At 39.7% G+C, this 16,770-nt stretch overlaps 1 protein-coding gene across 1 annotated transcript in view; it reads left to right on the top strand.

Annotated features, from left to right (window-relative positions):
• ATP10B (ATPase phospholipid transporting 10B (putative)) overlaps window positions 1-16,770 on the top strand; it is a 258,806-nt gene that overhangs the window by 28,960 nt on the left and 213,076 nt on the right. The window contains exon 2 of the mRNA XM_019740727.3: window positions 15,173-15,239. The gene's annotated coding sequence lies outside the window, so the exon portion shown is untranslated. The remainder of the gene's footprint in view (window positions 1-15,172; window positions 15,240-16,770) is intronic.

Genomic DNA, 16,770 nt, shown 5'->3' with positions numbered 1-16,770 from the left:
CCCCCAACCATCTAAGCCACCCTGAAAAGGCAGCTGCATCTCTCCAGATTCCTTAGTGCCAATGCAAACGCTTTCATATTGACTCTTACTATTGCTTTTGATTTCCCTATGGAATCAGAAGCAAGGCTCCTTGGAGATGATTTTGGCACCAAGATGGAAGAGAAATCATGGCCTCATTCATTCCACAAAGGTGAGGGGCCTCCTCTGTAGGCAGCTTTGAGAATGCCAGGGCGGGCTAAACAGACCAGGTTCCATGCCTCACAAAGCTCACCGTTTAAAAAGGAACACTGACCTCATCCAGGTAAACAAACAATCACTTATGAAGGAAGACAAAAAGCATGCAGTGACAAAAAGTGTGTTTTTGTTTTCCTTGTAAATGTGAAGCATAAAGAATGGCCTGTCTGAATGGAAGCAGTTAACTAAGTTGATAGCAGTTTCCTTCTTACCCTGGAGTTTGGGGAGTCCTGGGGAACAAGGTTCTAGGCTAGGTGGTCAGCAGATGCTGAGGACCGGACGCAGGAAAGACAGCAGGGCCTCCAGGGAACAGCAGACCAGTGTGGCTGTGGCACAAGACAGGAGAGAGGCCTGAGAACACAGCCGGAGAGGTGGGCAGGGGCCAGATCACAGAGCCACGAAGGATGTGAAAGGTCTTTGGGTTCTACCCTAAATGCAATGAGAAGCCATAGGAAGGTTTCAGTCAGAGAAATGGCACGTTTGATCCATTATAGATTGCAACTTCTCACTAAAGGACACACATAAAGGAAATGTTAATTTCCTGATTAAAACAAATAATTCTGAATCATTCTGCAAATAATTATAGTAATGAATTCTCTCTATACTAAGTCATCTTAGCTCAGAGAAAAATAACGAATGGCTATTTTATACTGGTGTGGGCACTAAGTCCAGGCATTTTACCTGTATTTCTCACTTATGTCTACAAAACCTGTATTATTCCTATTATACAGAAACCTCTGAGAAAATTGACTCAGAGGTTAAATAATTTTCCCAAGTTTGCAAACTTTGCGGCTAGCTTACCTAAGTAGATCAATAAGGCCAAGGAAAACATCTTTCTTTCAGGACTCGTCTGCAACTTTTTTGCAGCAAGGGCCCATTTACACCTGTGTCCCAGCCCCAGTGGAGGTCACAGATAGAAAGGAAGGAGGAATGGAGAGAGATCGCTAGGGGTGAAGGGCATGTGCTGGTGGGACTCTGGGGCAAGGAACAGAGAGCCCATGGGGTCACCCAGAGCATGCGTGGGGCTACTCTCCACCTAGTAACAGGAGGGACAAGGCGTGGCAAGCAGACAGGTCTCACAATGTGGAACATTTGGCAAAGGGACAGACCTCAGCCGTGTCCAAACATGGGCCTCTAGTCTTCATACGCAAAAGGCCTCAAAAAGTTAAGAAAGAAATTCGTAAACGCAGCACTTCTCCAAAGGTCAGAAGAACCTTAATATCCATCCAATGATGGGTGGATAGATGTCATGTGGCATATTCATACAACGGAATGTTATTTCGCCATAAAAACTAAATTAATTTCTGAATTTCAGGATTGCAAAGGAAGCTCAAAAATATTATGTTCAAGTGAAAGAAGCCAGACACAAAATGTCACATATTGTGGGATTCCACTGACATTAAATACTCAGAATAGGCAAATCCATAGAGATAGAAAACAGACTCATGGTTGCCAGGGGCTTGGGGGGTGGGTGGGAAGGGGAGTGACTGCCTAATAGATGTGGATTTTCCCTTTGGAGTGCGGAAAATATTGAAAATGTAGATAAAGGTGATGGTTGCATGGCATTGTGAAAGTATTGTCACTGTACACTCTAAAATGATTAATCTGTTATGTAAATTTTACCTCAATAAAAAAAGTTCAGTAGCATCATGGGAGCATCCAAAATCCCCAGGTGAGGAGACTATAACTGTCCATAAGAGACTCTCTAGATAATCTTCATTCATTATATAGATATAGATATAGATATAGATATAGATATAGATATAGATATAGATATAGATATAGATATAGATATAGATATAGATATAGATATAGGTAGATGTTAGACACCTGTTATGTTAGGTCTTAGGATGAGGCAAAAAATACGTGGTCTCTGCCTTTATGCAGTTTACATTCTAGTGGAAGCAACAGACATTAATCAAACGACCGCAGAATGTAAATTATGAATGTGATAAGTGCTCTGAAGGAGAAACTCTGTGGTGCCAGCCGGGGGTCAGGGAAGTCTTTCCTGATGAAGTGGCAATTGAGGAATCTTCTAAAGGAGTTTCCTAGGGAAAGGAAAGCAGTGTGAGGTGGCAGAGGCCAAGGGAACAGCATGTGCAAAGGCCCAGTGGCAGATTTCATGGTAGAGGTCAAGATCAGAAGGAAAGCTCCTGCAGCTGGGTTGTAAATATGAGAAGTCCAGTATGAGATGAGTGTGGAGAGACATCCGAGACCAGATCATACAGAACCCTGTTGGCCACATTAAGGATTTCGGTTCTAATCTTTTATAGAGTAAAACACCCCCAAACACACACACTGTCTCTTTCCATTCCCAATCCTGAATTTTTTTCTGTCCTCATATCTCTTACCACTCCTGACTGCCTTTGTTTACTGTCTGTCTCCCATGACTTCTGTGAAAGCTCCTCCAGGGTAGGGGCTGTCTGTTCAACGACAGGCACAGTATGTGCTCAGTGCGCAAAAGCTTCTTGAATCAATACATGGATTTCAATTTTGGAACTACCACTCACTCTGCAATGTAAAGAGGAGAGACAGAGCAGCCAGCTGCTCAGTTCTGGAGAAGTATTGGTCTTGGATTACCTCTCCTGAGGACGCCTGTGTGTGCTGCACTGCCTGGGGGCAGCCAGCAGCTCATTCTTAAAAAGGCCTGTCTTACCTTGGAGAGCCAGACCTTCTTCTCAGCTGAGCGCTCTGGCCCCTTGATTCAGAGGACCTAGCAAGAGGTTAAACCATCAAAGGTCTAAGGTTAGGGGAACACTCATTCAATGAGGAATGTGGGAAGGCAGGTATCAGCTGGCAGGGTGGCGTGGTTGTTGAGACAGCCCTGGGTTAGGCAGCCAGAGAGCTAGGGTATATCCCAGCCCTCTGTCGTTTCACCATCTCTCTGGTTCTCCGTCATATTAAGGATGTGAGCAATGAATTTGATCTAGATACATCATTTATCCCTCCCCTACCTTTTCCTACAGAAGATTTTGTCTACTCTTATGATAATAACAACTTATGTGTATTCATGTGAGCCGTTGTGACAGAAAGTTGCTGTATTATGAGTGCTATGACACACTATGCTGTGAATTTGGTACCACTTTTGATAGGATTCCTATTTCATTTTTCTTAGGAGCACCTACATCTCAAAAATAGTATTTGTGCATACACAAAAATCTGATATTTATTCAGTCTAGAGATAATGTCTAGTTTTCACAGGTTTGCAGACCCCTGATACCCATTCCATGGCCTCATGAATGAGGAACCACTCAAATGAAAAATATATAAGATCATAATCCTAAGAACCACAACAACAAAAAGCCAATTATAGGAGGGGAAATGGAATGGTTTCACAGCCTGCATTGAGACTGGGCTGCTTCCTTCTGCCTCCCGCCTCTGCTTCCTGATTCCAGACAAGAGATGGTACCTGATATCCCATCCTCCTAGGAGGAAGGTCCTCCCAGGTTCAAGAAGCAGAACGCCTGATTTCCTGGCCAGATGAGACATGCTCGTACCAGCATGCAGACCCTGGGCTGGTTTCTAGAATGTTTCATAAAATGAGGAAAGTTCACAGAAGCTGCCAGAGCATTGAGAAAATTCTGTTGAAGCAAAACTTCTGGATCTTTCAAGCAGAGAAGCCCCGATCTGGCAATTGGTGGATCTTGGCCTCTACTGCATTTATGTTTTTCTAACAGATTCCTTTGTCAGAGGCGCTGATTGTCTTTTTCCCCAAGCTCATTCATTTCTCAGCATTAATACAGTCCCCTTATCCCCGATTAGGCACCACTTCTCACATCCTTAAGGCAGTGAATGCTAGCATGGTCCTTCATGTATGCAGGGGCCAGTCCACATGTGTGATGTGTGCTGACTGCCTGCACGGCAGTGCGGGAGCCACTTATGAAGTGTGAGTCACAAAAGGCTCCTGTGCCCATAGCCTTTACTCAATACCCCAAGCAAATAGTGGAGCAACTGCTGCATTCCAGGTGCTATTCTATAGGTGAGGGATTTTTGCAGAGAACAAAAGATAAAATCTCTGTCTCCCAGCATAAGTAAATTATATCATAGCTTAGCCGTTAATAAGTGCCTGGTAGGAAAAAGCAGAGTGGGGTCACAGAGGCTCAGGGGTGGCAGGGGAGTGGGAGAGGTTTATACACAGGGTGCTGAGAAGGTAACTTGTATCAGGAAGAGTTGGCCGTGCAGATATCTGGGGGAAGAACAAGTGATACCTTGGGGAGAGCAAGTGAGAGACCCTAGGAGGGTATGTGACCCGTATGTCCAAACAATAGTCACAAGGTCAATGTTACTGAAGTCACAGGAGTGCAAAGGTCATAGCGAAATTAAGGTAAGAGAAGTAATGGTGGCCAGTGGCATGCCACCTTGGAGACCTCGGTGATGACTTTGGCTCTTACTCAGAGTAAAATAGTGGCCGCAGCCAAGTTGTGTTCAGAGGAGCAATGAGATCTCATTTGTGTTTTATTCATTACTTGCGTATATTTCTAATCACCTGATAGTTTTAACACCAATTGAAAATTCATGCCTGAATCAATAACCTTAGAGCTTGCACAGTGCTTTTTCTGATTCTGTCACTTTCTCTACTCTAATCAGCTGGCATTTCTTTGTGAAGTAGAGGTTTCTGTCATCAACCATGGGTATTTGATTGTCCAGGAAAACATTTCCTGCTGGAAAGTAAAAACAAATGCTCGGGTCATTCTCTTTAATGGCAAATTTTCAAGAAAAGCTTTTTATTTTTAATGTATATAAATAGCCACCTGAAACAGAGACAACTATGCCTTGTGCTTTAGAAGGACTCTCCCATTGTCTTCCTTTCACATTGTCCTTTCTTATTACCAGGGATCAAATTCCTGCAGGGAGCCATTCCTTAAGTTATCTGTCATCATTTGGAGTCTCCTTTTGGGAAGTGCACCCATGATTCCTGGAAGGAAAAAGACAACCCTGAAGGAGGAGACATTAATAACTCTTCCCTAGATTTCTTTGTGAGATGAGCTGACTGTTATGCCCTAAAGATCCTAAAGAGCAGCTTAGATGGTGCCATGTCTCTGCTCGGCGACTTTCATTATTCAGTTAAATTCAAATGGCTTCACCCGGTTTTTAAGTCTCCGTGAAATCTCTGCCCAGATGGTCTTTAACTCCTTGATTCTTTTCCTGTCTCCCTCCACATACACCCACACACACCTACATTCTGGACATTATTATAACCCCTTTACACTACCCAATATCCCAAAACACATTCTATTCTAGTCCATCTCCAGATCTTTGTCTATGGTATAATTTCCCCCCATTTTATCTCTGGTATAATTTTCCCTGGGGACATCCTTCTCCAGAGTTATCCATACATGTTGAATTTCATCCTTCAAAGCCTCCGTCACATGTTACTTCCCTGATCCCACTGTCAGCAACCCCAAAGCTGAAACTGATTCCTCTTTCTCTGTGCACCCACATCTCTTAGCCTGACCCCCCTCTCACTTTGTTTCTCATGTTCTCAGTTATATAAAACGTGCTTGTGTTTATGGCTATCTCAGCCACAGGATTACAATTATCTTGAGACGTGAGGCTGTTGCACTGATTTTTTAATTTCTCCCAGTGGCCAAAAGTAGTGTCTGGTTCATGGTTAGTGCTCACACATTCTTGGAAAAGAATGTATACAGCAGCTGAAGCAAGTTTCAAATGTGTACTTCCATTCGTGCATTTAACCCAAACATACTGAATACCTATTGTGTCTCAAATAATGGGTACCGTGGAGAATACAAAAGTGAAACAGGAAGTCACTCCTGCCTTCTGGGAGGGTCCAATTTAGAAGGGGAGAAAGGGCATGTATGTAAATTACTATCTTACAAAGTAAGAAGTGCTAAAAGCTGGAGTCAAGGACTATGGTTAAATTCAGTCTGGTGTTTCTCTTTGCTCTGCCACTGAGATTTTCTCTAATAGCCTATGAATCATCCCATCAACTAAGATGAAAACAACTCTCGCAAGGCCACCAGGGATTTTCTCTTGTCCCCAGAAGAACTTTCAGTGCCGTGCTCATGCCCTTCCTAAGCAGAAAACAAAAACATGTCACGTTTTTTTCTCTCTCTTATTAATTCAGGCTGGGTTCCCACTCAAATTGGATTTTATAACTTTCTACCGACATCCAAGACTTTTATTTTCATGGTCCTATAAATTAGGAATCAGTACAGTTAATCCTGAGGTTTCACCGAAGTGGCCATAAGCTCCAGCTTCCTCTGACTTTCCTGGAAGTCGTTTCTGGGCCCATTCTTTATGTGGGATTATCAGCTAGCCCTACAAACACATCTGGGAAAAGACAAGACACTCACTAAAGAACTGCTTTTTCTCTAATTTCCTGCTGGTTCCCACTTGATGTTCCCCATCTGGGCTACGCAGGGTGCTACTTTCCTTGTTAGAATCACAGTATGCGCCTCACATCAGCCCTCCTTATTAAAACAAGAGAGCTGAGAACAATCAGAGCTGTGCAATTCTCAGTTCATCTGTTTTGTCTATTTACTTATTCATTCACTTACGTATTCATTTATTCAACAAATACTGATTAATCACCTCCCTTTTTATATACTCTGCCTATTCCCAAAAGGATCAGCAGGGGCTTGTGGGATCGAGCATAATGCAAAAGAGGGCAGCCAGGAATAAAAACAGAAAGAGAGGAGGAGGCCTTGCCACCATCTCCAAAGGTGGTTGGAGTCTGGCCCCAGCTCTATTTCAGCAAAAGAGAGATTTGTCGGGTTTCTGGGTTTTTGCTTTCTACCCAAATTTGCTTTCTAACCCTGCAAATTTCTGGGTGGAGTATAACTTTTTCCCATAACTGAATATATTTATTAAGCATCTAGTGCAGTGCCTTGTTCGTATATGCAAATGCCTTCATAAAAAAATGAAAGAATGAATTCACTATTTCTCCAATTTTACTTAGTTGTCTGCCACCTTTCAAATCTTTGCTTAACTATTATGACTTATTTATTTTGTAACTTTTTTTAAATTAACTTTTAAGTTTATTCTTAAAAACAAACTTGTCTCTTCAATAAATGAAATATTTATATCAATCGCCATAACTAGAAAGTAATGATAAAATAATTAATAATCACATTGCATTCCAACCAAACAACCTAAACTCTGACCTGTGGTATCTTCCTTTGTGGTACAAGGAAGGTTAGAAGGACTTATGATTTAAAAATCACACTAGCATCAAATTGAGACAGCCAGTTCTTTTGATTATGTAAATACAAAAGGAAGCTAAAAAAGAAAAATCTCATTATACACATCAGTGTTACATTACTGCTTTTAAGTAACATCCTACCTCATCTCACACTGCCCAAGACCCTTTTACATAGCCTCCCCCTGCCTTGGGAAACATTGATCAATTAACTGAAGCTGAAATATGTGGGATAGGGTTTCTTTCCCTCCTGGCAGATATGAAAGTCCTTTGCTCTTACATGCTTTGGGTTCATTTCAACAGGTGCAACATCAGGCCCCCCTCACCTACACCCTTTGTTACCAACAAAGAATTGTACTGTTGGCCCAGAACAGCGCATGTGTGTCTCTGTGAAGAGTTAATAGTCCAGGTGAGATGTTGGAAGATTGTTAGGTTCCACCATCAGTGAATTACACTGGACAGCAAAACGAGTATTAGTAAATTTGGCAAGGCTTAAAAATTCCAGAAGGTTTCCATTCACTCAGATGTCCTAGTTTCAAGGTACTTAGATTTGGATCCTAATGACTTCTTCTTGTACTCTAATGTCCTCATCTGCCTTCTTTCATATCAGTGATACATATCAATAAGCAGAATTATCTACTTGGCGTGTAGAGATCCTTCAAGAGATGCCAGTGACATTGAACATGTATACAGACAATGGCACCTAATTTTAATAGGATTTTAACTGGCATCCAGTTTGGTTTTGTCTGTCTGCTTTGATAGATTGGATGGTCCTCTCAACCAGTTCAGAACCACTACCTTCTCTTCTCTCTTGTGATGGGTTGGATTGTATTCTTCTAGAATTCATATGTAAAATTCTAACCCCCAGTATTTCCGAATGTGATTTCATTTGGAAATAGAGTCATGCAGATGTAGTTAGTTAAGATGAGGTCATACTGAAGTAGGTAGGCTCCTAATCCAAGGTGACCACTGTCCTTATAAAAAAGAGAAATGTGTGCATGGAAACATACACAGAGGGAGAGTACAAGGTGAACATGAAGGAAGAGGTCAAGATGATGAGTGTACAGGCCAAGGTGCATCAAGGATTGTGAACAAAACACCATAATCTAGGAGGGAGGCATGGACCAGATTCCCTCTCACAGACCACAGAAAGAGCCAACCCTACCAACACCTTGACCTAGGACCTCTAGCCTCCAGCACTGTGAGACCATAAAATGCTGTTGTTTAACCCACCCAGGGCGTGGCACGTTGTTACAGCAGCCCTAGCAAACTAATACATCTCCCTTCACCAGTCCTGCTGCAGGAGGGGAGAGTTGGAAACTTGGCGTACCACTCTACTTTCTAAAAATTGCTGTATCTTGTTTGAATAACAACCCTCATCACTATCATTCAGTAAACCTCATGTGCAAATGTACACTTGACCCAGGAGAGTCCTGGCATTTTCAAGGAAAACAAGTGATCCTTCTATTAAAGAAGTTGCCATTGATTTGAGTGTAGTTATTTAGCTGATCGGTTAATGGAAAAGTTTATGTAATTTCAGGAACAAGAAAAAGCTTTATTTGTCATTTTTAATATGCTGAAATTTTCGGATAAAGCCTCAAGGGAAAACTGGCACTAATTACTTAAATGACATTTAGTTAACCAATTGTTGAAATATTTAAACACTACTGATCTAATGTAGGAAAGTAGCCATATCTACTATAATTTATAATCTTAATGTAAAGAGCATGGGGTTTTTTCTGTTAGTATTTTTAAAAATTCTTCAGTATATTATGGTCTCTTGTTTTAGTTTTTGTGTGTATTTGTTTTAATACTTTGGGAAGCTTATACTTGACTTGTGTTCTAGTAATTATTTTAACTATATCATTAGTAATAACTAGTAATCCTCTCTTTAAATAGTATCGATCAACCGTCTATTACAATCAATGATAAAATTAGTGTATTTTCTTTTTTCTGCTTTATTCTACCACCCAATTTCAGTTTATGGTATAATATTTGCTAGTGTTTACTTTTGTTGTTATACTTCTGCTTAATTCATCATTCTTACCTATAAAATGTGGGAAAGTCACTGTATTTATACCACCTGTTCTCATTTATCCCTTTTCTCCTCCCACCTTTAGTCAAGGTTAATAAAATGTATATTCTGCTCTGAAACCATTATCCCTGCATGACATTTAGTCTCAGCCCCATAGTTCAATAGGTTCAGTCTTCAACACCAGTCTTTTTGCTGTAATTTTTATGGATAGGCTGAAGTTTCCCTCCAATGGATTTTTCAGTAAAGATGATTGAGGAATAATATTCCCTAAGTTCTTGCATGCTCAAAAATGCAATTGGTGGTTTGGCTGGTAATAAAGTTCTTAAACCATATTTTATTTTTTTCTTACTTTTTAAGCCATATTTTCTATCCCTGGAGATTTTGTAGGCAATGCTGCCTATCTTTCAGCATTTGTTGAAGCTTTTCCCCCACCATAACCCAAACTTGAACTGTTTTCCTTTGGCTGCCCAAAGGATTCCCCCTTTGTCTTCAACATCCAGTAAATTTACTAGGGTATGTCATGTTGGCCTTTCTGTATCACTTTTTGGAATATACAGCCTTTCAAGCTATATATTCAAGTCTTTCTCTATGTCTAAAAAAATAATTTCTTTAATTATGATTCTTAATATTTGCCTTAGTTGTCTATTCCCATTTTCTTTGTCAGGGGCTCCAATTATACACATCTTGGATATCTCCGTCTATCTTTGAAAAAAGTAATTTTTTACTGATCTTACTGATCTTTTTCAACTGGCTTTTCCCAGTCCTGTATTCTGTAGTTTACTGCATTTATAGCAGTTTTTGTTCTCCATTGTGCTACTTTCCATTTCAAATTCATTTTTGTGTTAGCTTCAGTTTTCTTCCATTTCTTTCCTTCGATCAATCAACTATTATTTTTTTCTTCTGCATTTTTACAATACTTCTCTAGGCTTTTAGACTTCTGACATGGTCTCTGGATTTTGGGTGATGATTGCTTCATGAGATAGTTGTGTTGTGTTATGTTCACATGAAAACTTGGTCTCAATTTTATCCTGTCCATGGAAATAGTTTTTTATTGAGTATTCATTATTTTTCACTTCTTTTTTCTGTTCCATCCATCCTTTTGCTTTTCATAGTATCTGTCTATAAAAGTGACAATTTTTATGATGTTTCCTTTGTGATTATTCATCTTTAAATAAGATTGCTTGTTGCTAAACCAGTTATGTGCAGGAGGTTTTTATGAAGGAGGTACTAAGGGAAAATTTTAATGAAGGGTTTTGTAAGTTTTTTCAGACTTTTCTTTCCCCAACTGAAAGAAGTAGGCAATTATAATACTATCTTCAGGCCCACATGTATTGTTACCTTGAAATTATGTTTTGTATGATTTTTATGTTTAGTCCTACTTCCTTGACTTCCCTTAATCAAACAGAGAATAAGGGGGTAAGATAATAAATGATAGTAGCCTAGGAGATGAATTATATTGTCCAATTTTTATATTGATGGGGAAAATTGAGAGCTGTTAGATATGGTACCTGAGTTACAGTTGTGTTGGGTAGAGTACAGTAATAATAACAGCCATTGAAGATTTATTATATCATATATGTAAACACACATGAGATATGGAGATAGCTATAGAGAGGGAATTTATAATAATCATGTAAGGTAGGCATTATTTTTCTTATGTTTCAGAAGAAGAAACTAATGTCAAGACATTAAGTAGCTCCCCAGTGTCAAACAACCAGTAAAATGAGCAGAAGTGATATTAGAACCAAGTCTGTGAGAATCAATTTCAGTGCATATGCAAAACCTCACTGATTCCCCAGTGGTTAATACAGAATTAACCTTTATAGGAATTACTTAGCTTCCCTGTTTAATTAACGCAATTGAGTAACGTGGTTTCCATGTGTGCTCTTATGCTTCTGGCTTCATGTACTATTGAGTGCCCCAAATCGTGATCCTCTGACTCTGTATAGGGATAGTGGTATGAATTCCAGGATTCTCCTCACCAAATACCCCTGGGAATTCAAAGACATGCCTACTGTGTCATCACAATGAGTCCTAGTCCTCAACCAATCTGTACGTCTTAGGGAAGGTCACTTACCTCCCCAAATCTTAGGGTAGTATCATGTAGTTGATTTGTCAAGAGGAGGAAGACTTTTCTCTATAAATATATGATCACTTACCCTCTGACTTCCAGATCAGAGAGATACAGTTATACCTTTTTTTACAAGTAAGAAAAAAATCAAGACAGTGTGTTTTCACATTGGAATATGAGCTTGTTTCTGATTATATGCTCATATGCCATAGAAATGAGAGTCCCATTGGAAAATATGCAGGTTTAGGGGGTTATGATTTTGGCTTAGGAAAAGTATAATATTTCCAATTGCCATTTCAGCAAGTGAAATGCTGAGTGCAGGTGGGGAAATTCACTGAAGTCTCATTGTGAACCCTGTGATGGCGTTTACTTGTAAATTGAATTAAGAGAGAAAGAATAAATGGGATCCAATGGACTGTAGGTTTTCCCTGAGATAACAGCCAACTGTTCAACATGTTCAAGGAAGCCAGAAGAATTTGGGCAAAAAGGCACTGACTGTGCAAAGATAGCCACCACTCCACCTCCCCTGTGGTGGCGATCTAGCAGGTTCTGTGATAATGACAGGCTGTTGTTTTTGTACAGGAGCTTCAGAGGTCAGGTCAAACATGTCTGTGCAAACCATGCTTAATAGTGCCTCTAGCCATGTCATACTGTGGTGCTCAGGATTTGGTTGGCTTTCACAGCTCTTAGACCAATCACCCCTTAGCTCTGTTAAATGGCATGTATACAGTGAAGACATAGCCAGGAAGTTTATCTCAGAGCCTCTACTACTGAGGTGTATGCAATGTTACCATGTCACTTGAATGAATGATGTCAGCAGTAGTACAATGCATTGGAGATTAAATAATAGCATTTGGGGATTTAAAATGATCTCACTAAAGGTACACATCAAGTATAAAATGCACTACAGTTTCAGAAACATTACTATGTGAAAAAGTGAGAATATATAGTAATATGATCTTTGGTCTTATGAAACTAATTCTTCCCACAGAATTTCCCAGAAAATAAAAATAAAAAATAAAAAAAGCTGTCAAGGATAGTGGAATAGTAATCACTACTGAGGTTCATGGGAAATCAAACACGGGCCTGTCATCCTATAGTCACTGGCCCAATTCAGAGTTAGCTGCGATGCAAATTGTGAGGAGGGCCACTGATGGACATACAGTTACAGAACTTCTATCTCATGTTACTGATGTGATTGCAAAGATGGTATTTGTACCCTGCATAGGCACCAAAAGTTAAGGCAGACCCTGGAAATCAGAAACAAAACTATCATGTTAACATGATACGCAGGTAACAAAGTGAAGGAGAGAACAAATGGGAGAGGCAGTGAGGTCACAGCAAGAAATGGGGGCTGCTGACTATTGAGAAGAAGTAGAATGGAGAAGGATTCTGGAGATACAGTCAGCAGGGTTTGGAAGGCTTTCCCAAGGCATTTGGGTGCAGAAGTGTCTCTAGCAAACAGGAAGGGCCTGGGCCCTTCTTCCTGTTGAGGCACAATCTGGGATATCTTCACATCTGATATCTTTGCCTGCGCCATGACATTCAGGAAAGGCATCAGGAAAGCATCTTACTGGGTGAATCAAGTATTTGAGTTTATTAAAAATGTCATATGGTCAACATGGATGGATCTTGAGAGTATAATGCTAAGCAAAATAAGTCAGACAGAAAAAGCAGAGAACCATATGATTTCACTGATATGTGTTATAGAAACCAAAAACAGCAAAAGAAGACAAATGAGAAACAAAAACTCATAGACACAGACAATAGTTTAATGGTTACCAGAGGGTAAGGGGGATCAAATATATGGTGATGGAAGGAGAACTGACTCTGGGTGGTGAACACACAATGGGATTTATAGATGATGTAATACAGAATTGTACACCTGAAATCTATGTAATTTTACTAACAATTGTCACCCCAATAAATTTAAATAAATAATAAAAAAATAAAATAAAAACGTCACATGGTGGTACCCAGAGCCTGCTGCTTTCGGACCAAGTCCCAGATGACACTTTATTTACCACTGTTTATGGTCATGGACTGAATGGCACCTCTGCTCCAGCCCCTGGGCAAACCATGACGTCAAAGATAACACGTAAGCATGGGTACCAAAGTTCTCAGGAAATCCATCCTTCATTACCTTTCCTTCCATATCTTTCATAACTGAGGAATATTAAAAGGTAATAAAAGTAAAGCGTAGGCTTATTTGGGCTCTTGTTGACAGCGAATGAATAAGAGTTTGGGATTTATGAGCTTTAGACACATTTGTACAAAAGGAGTTGAGGAGTCTTAGAAAATTTTAAGAGGGGTTCTCATTCCAATCCATATACCTGTCATAACTCTATGTGGGTCTACTGCCAATTTATGTAAAACAATCCAGTTTGATTTAAAAGGGCTGGAGGAGAGAAGGAAGTTCCTACCACTTGTCAATCCATTCACAAGTACTTATTGACTCCTTACTGTAGGCTTAGGAAGGTGATATAAAGATTATACAAGAAGTAAGGTATAATTCTGCAGAAAAGTTACCTAAATTTTAGTTGAAGAGAATATTAACGCAACAGCTTGTGTGGCAAGCAGTTCATAATTAGGAGTTAAAATTATTTTTTATAATTATAAAGAATCTGAAAGAAAGTGGATCAATGAAAATAAAGAAATTTGGGGAAGCTTCTTGAAGAAAAATGTAAAGAATAGGTTATCTCTAGCAATAAAAATCGGCATTCAGTTCCACAAACATATGCGTATGTTGCCCATGCTAGGAACTGCAATAGGTGTTATTTCTGTTCTTTCTTTATTTCATTACTCACACATCAATTAATGGGTTATGACTCTCATAACAATGGTTAATCTTATTAGAGCTCAAAGAGTATCACATACTCTACATGCATTATCTACGGATTTGGTGATAGTGTGGTTCCCCCATGTTATAAATGGGGTCATTAAGGCTTAAAGAGGTAAAGTAACATGCCTAGGCTCACACAGCTGGTGAGAAGTCAGGATTTCAACCCAGAACTGTTTAACTTAAAAGCCCCAGCTCCTAACCAAGACACTGCTTCTTCGGTTTCATCTGAAATTACACAGGTGACAATTTCTTAATTAAGAATGTGGGCTGCATTTAAGTCTTCGGTTTTCCTCAAAAGTGACATAGAAAAGTCATTTTGCCAGACTTCACAGTATCTCCAGCTATATGATTGAATTCTCAGTATCCTAATAACCAGCGTTCATGTGAACTGAAATTGAAAAGAAAATCAGAGTGATTCATGTTAGGCCAGTGAGAACTATGTGCTGTGAAATCCCAGAGAGCAATGGAAGGCCGTTTGGGGAATTGTGGCATTCAAAAACTCAAACACTAAAAACCAAAAATATGAACTAGCTTACGGAAGTTTGTCTTTTAATTGAGACTTCATGACATAAATGATGCTGAAGTCTGTGGTGATAAAAGGTGATGACAGTGGCCTTGGCACAAAGCAAGGTAACAATTACATATGGACTCTTTATATGTGGAAAGGAAGGGAATGAGCCTTCATTAAATGCCAAATACTGTTCTAAGGGTATAAAATATTTTGTATGTCAAGAGTGTGTATGAAAGCAATTATCCTGATGTAAACTATAGGGCATCAATCTTTTCCTCCATCTCCAGAAATGAGATTTTTCTTCATCTTTGTCATTACAGATACCAACGCAAGTTACTTAGAAGAAGGAAAACAACACCATTTCCAGAGTTAGTGTTCCTGTGTTCGGTAAGTTTCTGTTCTTAGTTATTTCCTCCCGTGAGGTTGCATTTTAAAATAATTATAATATATAATTGTTGTTTGTGACTATTTGGAATCCCTGACCTCCTTCGGATTAGAAAACCGCCTTTTCTTGTGAGTAATATATTCTATGAGGTTAAAAGAGATGACCTTGCCACAGAGTGTGTACATTAGCTGGTGAATCGGAGTGTCCATCCACAAGTTCCATCCCTGTGGCAACAGTGATTGATCAGAAATGAGCACTCAATCCAAAGTGAACCAATCAGAAGCTTTCCTGGAATTTTGGCAAAGTAAAAAAGTGTCAGGAAAGACTTTCTACTGAGGCTTTCAGGCTGAGTGGGTATGTGTCTCTGGAGTTTGCAAAGGCTACCTGACCCAGCATATGGAGAAAGCGCGTCTGACACATGCAAGGAATGTGTTGATGACATTGTTGGAGCACTTGGGTCTCTGGAGGTTCCAGTTCTGTGAGCCAATGAATTGCCCTTTTTGCTTAAGTTGTTCGAGTTGGGCAGAAAACAGTTGGGTAGAAATACAGTGATTATAGTAAGTTCATTGAGACAGTGTGCAGTGGCAGCATTACACAGGATTAGGAGTCATAAAATCGTCTTGATAGTGCCATCGACTTGTGACCTCAAGCAAACTACTTAATCTTCCTTAGTCTGTCTCCTTTATCAGTGATATGCTAATATAGGATCCTATAAAATCCAAGGCCCTATTTCATCTTCTGTTTTTATTCCAAGTTCCATTACTTTAACTTTATTAATTCGTAGTTATCTCTCACTGAGGAGTCATAGAATTTCCCGACACACTGCTTATTAGCACACCTCGCTAGGGCAAGACTTATCTCCAGGTGAAGATGACATCTCTCTGTTCCCAGGTCTCACTCCACCTCTATCCCACAGGGCCTGCCCAGCAATGCATGTTTGACTCTGAGAAAATCCATCCTTTCCACTTGGAAAATCAACTTGACTACTTGCATTGAATGAATAGAAAATCATGAACAAAAGCCACCATGCGATGTCTTTTTCTTAATGTCTTTATTTTTTTCCTTTATGTTCCTATAGTACTGGTTTCGATCAACAATGATTTCTGCACAAATACACAATGAAAACTTCTAGTTCTTTTGAAAAGGGGATTCATACCTATTACACTCATACAAACACATATGTGCCCGTAGACTCTCAGACTAGAAATTTCACTTTAAACTAGCAGTGAAATCATAATTTTGCTGTGTGTTCTGTACTATTTGGCATTTACCTCCTGAACTAAATCAAAGGTATTATACTCGTCCATGGAGATCAGCATGTCTTTTGGATTTAGTTGTGTACAGATTATTAAAAGTGCACAATTGCAGAAAAACCTCAGATTCATCCCACTGAGATTCTCCTATGTGACAAGCAGCTCCGGAAGCAACCCAGTTCTGTGTGTCTTGTAAAATAAACAGTAAACCTCACAGTAAAGCCAAGAAGAGTGCTTGAAATTGACAGTATTTTACTATTATTTCTTGGCTACAGACATA

This window comes from Rhinolophus sinicus, chromosome 5 (genome assembly GCF_057876585.1).
Source record: "Rhinolophus sinicus isolate RSI-liver-muscle chromosome 5, RSI-T2T, whole genome shotgun sequence".
Classification (NCBI taxonomy): domain Eukaryota; kingdom Metazoa; phylum Chordata; class Mammalia; order Chiroptera; family Rhinolophidae; genus Rhinolophus; species Rhinolophus sinicus.
This window is presented reverse-complemented; position numbering and strand designations above follow the sequence as displayed.